Genomic DNA, 12,929 nt, shown 5'->3' on the forward strand with positions numbered 1-12,929 from the left:
ATATATATTTTTTTTTTTTTTTTTCCTCTTAATGCTCCAATCTCCATTGTCTGATTTGCAAAGCAATGGGAAGAAAACTTTCCGTTTGTTGCTGGAAAAGGTAAAACTGGACACATCAGTTTTGTTCTTGTTTAGCTTTTGAATATCCTTTAAGAAAAGTCTGCCTGCAGACAAATCATTCATTCATTTATTCATCATATATTCAGCATCAGGATATAATGGTTCAGCATGCTCACTCGGGAGTCAGGCAGAATTTTATGTCATTTTGGGTTTGTGACTTAAGCTCTCCTGAAGCTTATTTTCCATATATTGAACATGGTGGGGAAGATGAAATTAAATAATCTGTGTAAATTTCCTGGCACATAATAAGGGCTTAAAAACGTTCATATTATTGGTCTTCCCTGGTGGCGCAGTGGTTAAGAATTGCCTGCCAATGCAGGGGACACGGGATCGAGCCCTGGCCCAGGAAGATCCCACATGCCGCGGAGCAGCTAAGTCCGTGAGCCACAACTACTGAGGCTGCGCTCTAGAGCCCGTGAGCCACAACTACTGAAGCCCGCGTGCCTAGAGCCCGTGCTCTGCAACAAGAGAAGCCACTGCAATGAGAAGCCCGCGCACCGCAACGAAGAGTAGCCTCTGCTCGCTGCAACTAGAGAAAGCCTGTGTGTAGCAACAAACACCCAGTGCAGCCAAAAGTAAATAAATAATTTAAAATTTCACTATTATTACCTGTCATCCATCCATCCATCCGTGTATTCACTCACTCACCATCCCTCTATCCATCCATGTATCCATCCTCCCTCCCTCGCTGTTTCCCTCCCTCCTTCTTTCTTCCTTTTTCCTTTCCATGCATCTACTCATCATTCCAAACTCCCTTCTTTCTCTTTCTTCCTACCTTCCTTCCATACACTTATCTCTCCATCCATCCATCCATCTATCCATCATCCACTCATTCATGCCCCCCTTGCCTGGTGCTCTATGCCAGATTGTTGAGATTACAAAAACAAATAAAACATAACCCCTGACTCCGTGGAGATCCCAGTTTAGATGAAAAGACAGAATTAGGCCTCTGGCGGTAGGGAGTATTTCATCCTGAAGGGAACAGAGAGAGAAAATCTGGGAAACTGTTTAACTTCCGCCCCTGCCCTGGCAGATGTTTAGGAAGATATGTGATCCCTACTCATCTCCCAGGGCTCTTGATGGCTAAGAGCTCAGTGGTTGAACACGGCTTAATCAACACCGTCGGTAACAGTGCGATGCTACACCTTTTGTCAAAGGGCCCCCACCAAACAAACAAACAGCATAATTTGGGTTCAAGGGTGACAGTCTATCACGCTCTTCAAAAGTAAAAGCTCCTCTGGCTTTCTTCCACATCTTCCCTGCTTCTTTCCACGAACTCCCTCACCTCCATTTTGTACCAAATACCATATGCATTGAGAGGATACTGCCCAGGCCACCCTGGGGATTGTTGCCTTATTTATAGAGAAAACAGGACTCCTTAGATTAACAGGATTTGTAAAGGAAAGCTCTCCTAGAAAGGAATTCCAGGTTTCTCTCTTGAAGGCCGAGCAGCAGCAGGGCTGGGGGCTGCAGTAACTCTCCAGAGAAACTGACTCTTAAATTTCCCCCCTGGCGACAATTCAATGGCAGGGAAGCATTTCACATACCATCTTTTGCCTCAGCCTCTAGGAGCTGCCATTTTTCATCCTGGCCCTTAACAGGGCCTGGACACTGGTCACTGGCCCTGTCCTTATGAGACTCAGTGTCTATCAGGAGAGACTGAAGAAAGAAGCTTGGAATTACCATGAGCTGTTATTAAGTATTTGAATGTGAGGTATTGGGCCTGTTCTATTTGTAGAATAGAATTTGGGTTGTAAGTGACAGAAACAAGATTAAGCCAGACAGGGATTTTTCACATTATAAAACTGGTTGAGCATGAACTAACCCATTTGACCTTCACAACACCCTGTAGGACTGCCTCCCTCCTCTAACCACCTCCCCGCTTCTACCCTCGTACCCCACAGTCTGTTCATGCAGCCAGAGGGATCCTGTTAAAACCCAAATGAGCCTGCATCCCTCTTCTGCTCCAAACCCTCCCCTGGCTCTCACCCCACTCAGAGTAAAAGCCAAAATCTTGACTATGATATGCAAGACCCATCCCCTCTCTGATGTAATTTCCTGGTAGTCTTACTCTTACTCTCTCCAATTCCATCCCACTGGCCTCACTGCGGTTCCTTGAAGCCTCCGTGAATGCTCCAGCCTCAGGACCTTTGTACTTGCTGTTACCTTTGTGGTTCCTTTCTACTAGATATCTGTATGGCTTGCTCCTCACTTCCTGCAGGTTTTTACTCAAAACTCAGCATCTAGGGACTTCCCTGGTGGTGCAGTGGTTAAGCATCTGCCTGCCAATGCAGGGGACACGGGTTCGATCCCTGGTCCGGTAAGATCCCACATGCCGCAGAGCAACTAAGCCCATGCGCCACAACTACTGAGCCCACATGCTGCAACTACTGAAGCCCGCCTGCTCTAGGGCCTGCGTGCTGCAACTACTGAGACCGCGGGCTGCAACTACTGAAGCTGGAGAGCCTAGAGCCCATGATCTGCAACAAGAGAACCCACTGCAATGAGAAGCCCGTACACTGCAATGAAGAGTAGCTCCCTCTCACCGCAACTAGAGAAAGCCCGTGCGCAGTAACAAAGACCCAAAGCAGCCAAAAAAAACCCAAAACAAACAAACAAAAAAACTCAGCATCTAAAGATATTTTTCCCAGATCATCCTACATGCAATTTTACACCCCCTCCTATGCTTCCTATAACTCTTTCCTACTTTAATCCTTTTTCATTAGCATTTATCTCTATAAAAGTTGCCATATATTTTACTTCCTTTTCTTTAATCTACTTACTTTTTCAAATAGAGTGTAAGCTTCATGAGGGCAGGGCTTTTTCCATATTAGTCACCGTCCTCTGTGTCAGAAACATCACAGCACTCAGTAAGTATTATATTTCCTTAATAGGTAAATTTTGATGCACAGATGAGAAAACTGCCCAAAGTTACAAGGTGGATTTGAATCCAGCAGTCGGACTTTAGAATCCAATAACTGCCTCTTATACTGCCCCTCTGGGCTAATGCTTTGGTTCAGGTTCATGCAACTGAAAACTCCAGGAATTAAAACTCTAGGGTGCATGAAGACTCTTCAAAAACGAAACCAAAATTTAAACCAAAATTAGTATATGATCCAGCAGTCCCACTTCTGGGTATCTATCCTAATGAATTAAAATCAGGATCTTGAAGAGCCTTTTTCACAATAACCAAGATGTGGAAGCAACCTAAATGTCCATCGAGGGATGGACAACCTAAAGAAAATGTGATAAATACATACAAGGGAATATTACTCAGCCTTAAAAAAAAAGAAATCCTATCGTACATTATCACATGAATGAACCTTGAGGGCATAATGATAAGTGACAGAAGCCAGTCACAGAGGGACAAATACTGCACAATTTCACTTAAATAAGGTATCCAGAGTACTCAGATTCATAGAAACAGAATGATGATTGCCAGAGGCTGAGGAGAGGGGGTGAATGGGGAGTTGCTGTTCAATGGGTATGAAGTTTCAATTATACAAGATGAAAAAGTTCTAGAGATGTGCTGTACCATGTTGTGCTTAAACAGTAATGTACTGGGTACTTAAAATTTTATTGAGTGTAATCTCACATTTTATTATTATTTTGCTACAATATAAATAAATAAATAAACCTCTAGGCTGCAGGTATGGCTGGATCCAGGGGCTCAACCTGGATCATCAGGTCCTAACTTCTCTCAGTCTCTGGATCTGTTTTCCTGGCTCATTCAAGCCAACACCTGACAAACCCATCAACAACCCCAGATGAAATTAAGGAGCTTCTCTTTTACAAGAGTTTCAACAGAAATCCCAGGATTGACTCGGGTTTGCCCATCTTTGGTTACTCAACCGTCTCTAAATCAATCGCTCTGGCCAGGGGACTGCATAAGTTCACGGGTTGGCAAACCACAGCGCATCCAAATCCAGCCCCCTACCTATTTTTTAGTGACCTCTGAGCTAAGAATGGTTTCTACCTTTTTTAAATTGTTGGGGGGAAAAAATCAATAATATTTCATGATCCATGAAAATCATATGGAAAATTTCAAATTTCAGTGCCCATAAGTAAAGTTTTATTGCAATACAGCTGTGTCCATTTGTTTACACGTCATCCATGCCTGCTTTCTTGCTTCAACAGCATTGTGGAGTAGTTGCAACTGGGGCTGTACGGCCCACGCAGTCTAAAATATTTACGATCCGGTTCTTTACAGAGGAAGTTTGCTGACCCCTGCATAGAAAGAATCACTTGGCCTGTGAGTGGGTGGGGCGAGATTGGGGACTCCAGGTCAGATTAAGGTATTAGTTAGGGAACCAACACTGGTTGCCCTTCTGTGGGTATTTATTTAAGATGTGGGTTTGGGGACTTCCCTGGTGGTGCAGTGGTTAAGAATCCCCCTGCCAATGTAGAGGACAAGGGTTCGATCCTTCGATCCCTGATCCGGGAAGATCCCACATGCGGTGGAGCAACTGATCCCGCGAGACACAACTACTGAAGCCCGTGAGCCTAGAGCCCGTGCTCCGCAACAAGAGAAGCCGCCGCAATGAGAAGCCCGTGCACCGCATGCAAGAGTAGCCCCTGCTCGCCGCAACTAGAGAAAGCCCGCGCGCAGCAACAGAGACCTAACGCAGCAAAAAAAAAAAAAGTGGGTTTAGCTGCTCTGACAGAGACTCACAATAACAGAGGTTTAAACTACAATGTTAGTAATTTCTTTCAAACGTAGCAATGTCCAGATACAAGCAGTTCAGGACTGGACTAGCAGCTCCGTTGCCTGGGACACGCCTTCCCTCTTGCTGTCATGCCTGGGGTGTTGCCTTCATCCCCATGGTCCAAGCTGGCTCCCCTCCACATCCCCCAGAAGGGGAGAGGGCGGAGGGAGGGCGTGATCCTGAAGGGAGGGCCTGGGAGCCCCTCATAGCTCGCCCACGCACAGCCCGTCATGTGACCGCAGAGCGGGAGTGTGGGTGGGGCGTGTGTGCGTCACTTAGGGCGGCTGGAGCTCATCTCTATTTATGCTAAAAAGTGGACGGAGCGCTAGCCGACTGTGTCACACCCTCTGTGGACTTGCTGGCAGCCCATGCACCCTCGTGTGGATGTCTCAGTTTCTCGTCTTTCTGCTCCTTTTTCTGTTGCGAACACAACTCCAGGGCTGCAAAAGGGGTGGTGCATTGAGAATCTTCATGTTGTGCCCCAATGGCAGACCCTCTGGTTTTTCAGCAGGGAGGAGGTGGGTCCCTGGGGAGAACTGTGGGAAGACCCAGGGCTGTCTCTGAACTTTACTAATTCTGGGTCTGGGACCTTGGACTCAGCAATGAAAAACCTCTGAGCCTCAGTGAATGGGGTAAAAAAATAAATGATTTCCACAGAGTTGTTGAGAAGACCAAATTGCATCGCCAAGTAAAATTTGAAAGGGAAAAAGTTCTATAAATTATTGTCCACTTTGTCATTATTGTTACCATCTACCTATCTATCTATCTATCATCTATGTTATCCATCTATCGGTCGGTCTTTTGATCCATCGATCTATCTATCTAGTTTTTTGCCGAGCTAATATAGCTGGATTTGCATAAGTATAATGGGTCCTTACAAGAATCATAACATTTTATGTGGAGAGAAAGGTATAGTAGTCTTTCTCTAAGCTTTACCAACATACCATTCTTTTTTTTTTTTTTTTTGGTCCACGCTGCACTGCTTGCAGGATCTTAGCTTCTCTACCAAGGATTGAACCCGGCCCCACACAGTGAGAGCACCGAGTCCTAACAACTGGACCGCCAGGGAATTCCCTAACATAAGAGTCTTTGTAAAAATATTTAAAATACCGTATTCTTTTATTTATTTATTAATTCATTTATTTATTATTTATTTTGGGCTGTGCTGGGTCTTTGTAGCTGCACGCGGGCTTTCTCTAGTTGCAGTGAGCAGGGGCTACTCTTAGTTGCTGCGCACGGGCTTCTCATTGCGGTGGCTGCTCTTGTTGCAGAGCACGGGCTCTAGGCATGCGGGCTCAGTAGTTGTGGCGCATGGGCTTAGTTGCTCCGTGGCATGTGGGATCTTCCCGGACCAGGGTTCGAACCCATGTCCCCTGAGTTGGCAGGTGAATTCTTAACCACTGTGCCACCAGGGATGTCCCTGTCCTATGTCTTCACCTACACTTGATGCTCTCAAATTTATTAGTTTTTGCCAACCTGGTTATTTTAGTTTACATTCTCTTCATTATTAATGAGGTTGGTCATCCTTTATCCATTTATTGGGCATTTATGTTTCTTCTGAGAAATGCCCATTCAAGTATTTTGTCCATTTTTCAGTTAAATCTTTGTCTTTTCTTATTGATTTGTAGAAGTTCTTTTTTTTTTTTTTTTTTTTTTTTTTTTTATGCGTTACGCGGGCCTCTCACTGTTGTGGCCTCTCCCGTTGCGGAGGACAGGCTCCGGACGCGCAGGCTCAGCGGCCATGGCTCACGGGCCCAGCCGCTCCGCGGCATGTGGGATCCTCCCAGACCGGGGCACGAACCCGTGTCCCCTGCATCGGCAGGCGGACTCTCAACCACTGCGCCACCAGGGAAGCCCTGTAGAAGTTCTTTACATACTCTGGATAATCTTCTAATAACTATAAATGTAATCTTCTCCTAGCTCATCTTTTCAATTTCTTTGTGATGTCCCCTGATGTAGTTGTATTTATCAATTCATTGGATTCTAATGTAGTTGTATTTACCAATTTTTTTTCTTTATGAATTGTCTTTTGTGTCTTACATAAGAAATCATTTCATAACCCAAGCTTATAAAAATATTTCCTTATATTATCTCCTAAATATTGGCTTTTCACATTTTAGTCTTTAATCATCTGGAATATATTTTGGTTTTGAGATATAACTCACATACTATAAAATTCACCCTTTGGAATAGATTTTTATGTCTGGTATGAGGACAAGATCTAATTTTATTTTTTTTCCTGTGGATTACTAATTATCTTGCACCATTCATTGACTCTCATTCCCCACAGAGGTACACTACCATCTTAATAATAGATTAAATCTTATTATAATTAAAAATTTTCCATGGCTACATTCCTGGGCTCTTTGCTCTACTCCACTGGTTTTGTTTTCTCTCCCTACACCAATACTACATTGTCTTATTAACTATAGATTTAGAAAATGATCTTTAATATTTGGCGGGTGCATTTCTCCCAAGTTGTTTTCCATGAGAGTTTCCTTGGCTGTCTTGGCCACTTGCTCTGTCATAAAACTGTTAGAATCAGCCTGTTAAATTCTTTTAAAAATCTGATTCTACAGGTTGAGCTCATTTTCACAAGTTATATTTTCCTAGGAATTAAACCATTTCATCCAAGTTTTCAAATTTATTGGCATAAAATTGTTCCTCATGTCCTTGTGCTTTAAAACTTTGCTGTATGTATAGTTACCATCTTGCGATATTGTTTATTTGTTCTGTTCTGTTTTTTTCCTTGATATTTTAGCTGGATATTTGTCAATCTTAGACTTTCAAAGAACCAATTCTTGACTGCCTTGATCCTTTCTTTTGTATCTGTTTTCTATTTTGTTAATTTCTGCCTTTATTTTTATTATTTCCTTCCTCTGTTTTTCTGAGAAGATTCTGCTATTTTTCTGACTTATGTTCTTAAGCATTTAATGCCCTCACAGTCTTCTAGGCACTGCTTTAGTCGCAACCCCTAAGATTTGTATAGCATTTTTTTTTTTTTTTTTGCGGTACGCGGGCCTCTCGCTGTTGTGGCCTCTCCCGTTGCGGAGCACAGGCTCCGGACGCTCAGGCTCAGCGGCCATGGCTCACAGGCCCAGCCGCTCCGTGGCATGTGGGATCTTCCCGGACCAGGGCACGAACCCGTGTCCCCTGCATCGGCAGGCGGACTCTCAACCACTGCGCCACCAGGGAAGCCCTTGTGTAGCATTTTGATTATTGTTGAGTTATAATAATTCCCAAATTCAATAAGGATTTCTCCTTCAGCCATGACTTTTTCAGAATGTGTTTTAAATGTTCCAAATGTGTGGGGTTCCTGTAGTCATCCTTTTGCTATTGATTTCTGACATTTTAATCAAAGGACATAGTATGAATGATAAAACTGAAACTTCATGAAGTGTGCCTTATTTTTGTAGTGAAGAATACAAAATGATATCTTTTCTTTTCATAAGTATATGTAAGTAAAAATCATTAAAACATCCGGGAAAGAGAAACTCCAACTTCAGGCTGGGGGTTTTCCCTGGGGGAGGGGTAGAGGGAAATGAGCTCATGAAAGGTGGGTGGAAGATTAGCGCTATCTGTTATGATATTTTTCCTTTTAAAATTGTATAAAAAGATTTTTGAAACTAATCTGATAGAGATCCACAATATTCCCCGTGGAACCTGGGGCATCCCCTGTAATCAAACACATTGCTATATTTGCAATAAAATGTCTGTATTTCAAATTAGGTGAAATATTAGGATTATACATAGCCTCCCATCAGCTACAGGTACTGGTTTTCAGGGCTTTTTATATTCTGTGAGTGTAGATAAAGAATCATGGACTTGTAGGTATTAATGTTTATTAAATCTGGATGGTGTAAAAACAGGTCTATCTGTTCCATTATTTGTTTGCATTTCTCTGAATATGTGAAATAGTTCCAAATGTACGATTATTAAAACTTTTGTTAAAAGATAAGAAGGACTCTTTCCTCCACGTGGTAAATGAAAATCTATATTAAAAAAAATAGAGTCTATATGCAATGTGGTTTGCTGGGTTGGCTCTTGGAAACTGGTGACATCCGAATGCAGCCTGTAGTTTAGTTAGTGGTATTTTACCAGTGCTAATTTCTGAGTTTTGACAGATGCACAATAACACGGTAATATGTTAACTTTGGGGGAAGCTGGATGAAGGACATAAGGGAACTCTGTACTATATTTGCGATTTTTCTGTAAATTTAAATTATTTCAAAATAAAACATTTACTTAAAAGAAAAGAGGGGTAACACTCAGTGTTGGTGAGGGTATGGACTTAAGGGCTATCAGGAACCCATAAATGCTGGCTAGTGGGAGTGTCAATATTTTAAGGGTATATTAGTTTCCTAGGGCTGCCACAACGAATAACCACAAAGTAAGTGGTTTAAAACAACAGAGATTATTCTCTCTCTGTTCTGTTCCTAGGCTTGCAGCTGCATCATTCTGATCTCTGCCTCTGTCTTCACATGGTGTCTTCTTGGGTCTCTGTCCCTGTCTCTTTTTCGTCTTCTTACAAGGACACCGGTCACTGGGTTAAGGGCCCACCCTACTTTAGTATGACCTCATCTTAACTAATTACATCTGCCATGACCCTATGTCCAAACAAGGTCACCTTCTGAGGTTCTGGGAAGGAAAAGAATTTTAGGAGCACAGTATTCAATCCAGTAGAGAAGGTAATTTAAATGTGAATCACATTCCCCGCAGCGACCCTGCTCCTGGGTAATATCCACAAGGAATATTCCCACATGTAGGCAGCATCGTGTTTACGAAGTGCGTGTTGCAGCATGGTATTAGGAATGATAAGCTAGAACCCAGCTAACTCTCCATTATGGATAGATATAGCCAAACAAACTGTTTCATTCACATTCAAAAAAATCTGTGAAGCAGTTTAAGAGAATGGGGGATACTCCAAGTATTACTAACATTGGCAGTTTTTTCAAGTGAGAAAGAAAAGTTAGGGTACAATATATACAGTTTGATCCAATTTATGTATTTTTTAATACACAAAAAGCTACGAATTTTTATATGGGTACAAACGCACAGGAGAATCTGGACGACTACACACCACAAGGATACTGATTCTAAGAAGGGAGTAAAAAAGGAGAGCTGTGATGTGGACTGTTTGTTCTATGTGGTTTTGACATTTTTGTAACAGAAAAGTTTTAAGCTGCTTCTTATTAAAATTAAAATTAAACTAAGCAAGATGTAGATCAATACACATAATTGATCCCAGTTTTGTAAAGAAAAAAAATATATAGGTGATATATATATAAAATATTTATATATATAAAATATATATATATGTGATATATATATATATGATTTTCCATAAACACACATACTTTTTAAAATGTATGGAGAAAAAAAGCCTGAAATAATTTACAGGTGGTATATATTGCTGTTCACTTTTCATTTTATATACCTTTTTAATTGTTTGAATATTTTCTTCAATCTTTAATACAAGATACATTCATTCTGTAATTTAATATTTTAATAATGTTTTAGCAAAAATTTTTCTGAGGTTTAATTCATTCTAAGCGTCCAAATTTTCTGTTGACCATCACAGGTATGAAAAGCAAAGCAAAGCTCCAGTGACCTGGTTCATACCTAACTTTGAGTTGATGTGTAACTCTGATATGACCAGCACACATAACATTACAAAAGCGTAGGACCACTGTTCTGATATAGTTGTTAAATTCCCTCCATACTTTTGGGATCTGAAGAGGAAATTATAAGCACAGGCTTCACAGTGATATTTTTTATTGTAAATCTCTGTTTATTATTTTAAAACTTTACTGTCCAATATGGTAGCCACCAGCTACATGTGGCTCTTTAAAATTAAATTAATTAAAATGAAATAACATTAAAAATTTCGTTCCTCAGTCACACTAGCCCATTTCAAGGGCCCAAGAGTCACTTTGGTTAGTGGCTACCATATTGGATGATGTAGATTATAGAACATTTCCATCAATGTGGAAAGTTCTATTGGACAGTACTGGTTTAAAGCACAACGATATACAAACATTCTTGTTGTTTACCTCATTTGGTAGGATTTTTACCGTGGGAAGCCATTCTTTGTTTTAGGTACTCAGAGACATCCAGGGGAAGGTAGTTCAGTGGATAACTTCTCCTTAAGTCGCCACTTTTGAGAGCAGGTCGTGTGCGATTCTGGGTTCATTATCGCACTGACCTGCCACCCTAGTCCCTCTGCATCTCTCCATGCATTTAAAATATCCCAGTAGATCCTATGAAGTATTCCCATGTTCTGGTCAAACTGGTTTATGAAACCACGATTTGAGAAGTCCAGTCTTGCAGGCGGCAGGGCCCTGCCTTTGTGTGGCCGTAATAAGGTTATTTATGGAGGATGGAGACGACTCTCAGAGAAGATGAAAGGTTTGATGGTAAAGGAAAGCAGAAGCTCAGAGAAGCAGGTTTCTCCTTATAGCAATGACTCTCCAGATAAGATAAATCACCTGGGACCATTAAACCTTCAAGAAGAGTGCTTGTAAACCTCCCTTCGAAACTAACAAAGCATCTTCTCTCCTGGAGCCGCCCATGTGGTGAGGGGCTCACAGCTTTTCCCAAACCATCAGCTAGTCACAGTGTTACCCTACTGGGCTCTCTACCCAGGACGCTGAACCAGAAAATCACTTTCGAAGTCATTCCTTAAGGTGGCCAACTGTCCCTAGTTTGCCAGGTACTGAAGAATTTCCTGGGATTAAACCTGGGAAAGTCACAGGCAAAACCTGGGTGGCTTGGTCAACCTACTTCCTCTGTGCCTTGAGGACAAGCAATGCCTGGGACTCAGCAGGGCAACGGAATTTTTTTTTTTTTTTCACATTTAGCTATCATTTATTGGGTTCTACTGTGGGTTAGGCAAAGATAGCGCTTTACTTGCTTTTTCTCCTTTAACCCTCACAACCAAATGGGGGTGGTGTTATTATTATGATTCCCATCTGACAGATGAAGAAACTGAGGCTCAGAAAGTGGAAATGACTTGCCCAAGGTCACACTGAAACAGTATCCATGTCGCACAGCCCATGCTCTGAATTGCTCTATTTCTCTTTCTTGTTTTTTAATTGGCCTCCTGCACAAATGGGGATCTGTGGGGTTTCCAGAAGCTTCCCACCAAAAAGGACTTGGAAGCAAGCATGCTTTCCTTGTTAACCAGGAGGGCAGGAGAAGGCCCCAGAGGGTCAGACTTGCACCTGAACTGCGTTTGCATGTTCAAAAGTCAAGTCTAATTTTCTATAACTGTCTGGACCTTTTCACTGGCAAAGGCCAAGTTGGAAAGGTGGTCAATAAATCACTCACAGATGTACCCTGGCCGTGGCTGCGCAGACCCCTTCCTGCTCGCCTCACCGCCTGGGTGCTCTCGAAACAGGACAAGGTGAGATTTCCCCAGCAAATTCAGTATATCTCGGAGTTCAGAGCACCTGTGACCAACGGGAAAGTCTGGCTACACCAAAGTCCTCTCCAGAGGTGAGAGATGAAAGCATCCCTTTATTGAGGCTTACATGTGCCAGGCAGGGCTTTATTTCATTCCCTTCCCACATCTCACTATCTGTGAAATAGATAAGATTGTTATTCCAGCTCCGAGATGAGGAAACTGAATGGATTTTGTCCCGAGGGGACACGTGGCACTGTCTGGAGACAACTATGGTTGTCGAAACTTGGGGGGGGGGGGGGGGGAGGTGCTACTGGCATCTAGTGGGTAGAAGCCAGGGATGCTGCTAAATGTCCTACAACGCACAGGACGGCCCCCTTCTTCCCCAACTAAGAATTCTCTGCTGTGCACGGCAATAGTGCTGAGGGTGAGAAACTCTGGTCTAAACCAAGAAAAGGCCCACAGTTTCTGATGGATCCCGTCACCCCAGAGCTTGAGGGATTCACCTAGAATCTCACGCCTTGCAAGGGGCACAGTAGCTATTAGATCCCTCCTGCCCTCAGCTTCCTGTACCTCGAAGAACAATCACTCAAAGGTCAGTTTAGGAGGGTACAGATTTTGTGTTCATCTGATGCTGGAACAGTGCTAGGCACGAAACAGGTGCCCAGGAAATACATGTTGCATGAATGAATGAATGAATA

The sequence above is a fragment of the Phocoena phocoena genome, chromosome 15 (genome assembly GCF_963924675.1).
Source record: "Phocoena phocoena chromosome 15, mPhoPho1.1, whole genome shotgun sequence".
NCBI lineage: Eukaryota > Metazoa > Chordata > Mammalia > Artiodactyla > Phocoenidae > Phocoena > Phocoena phocoena.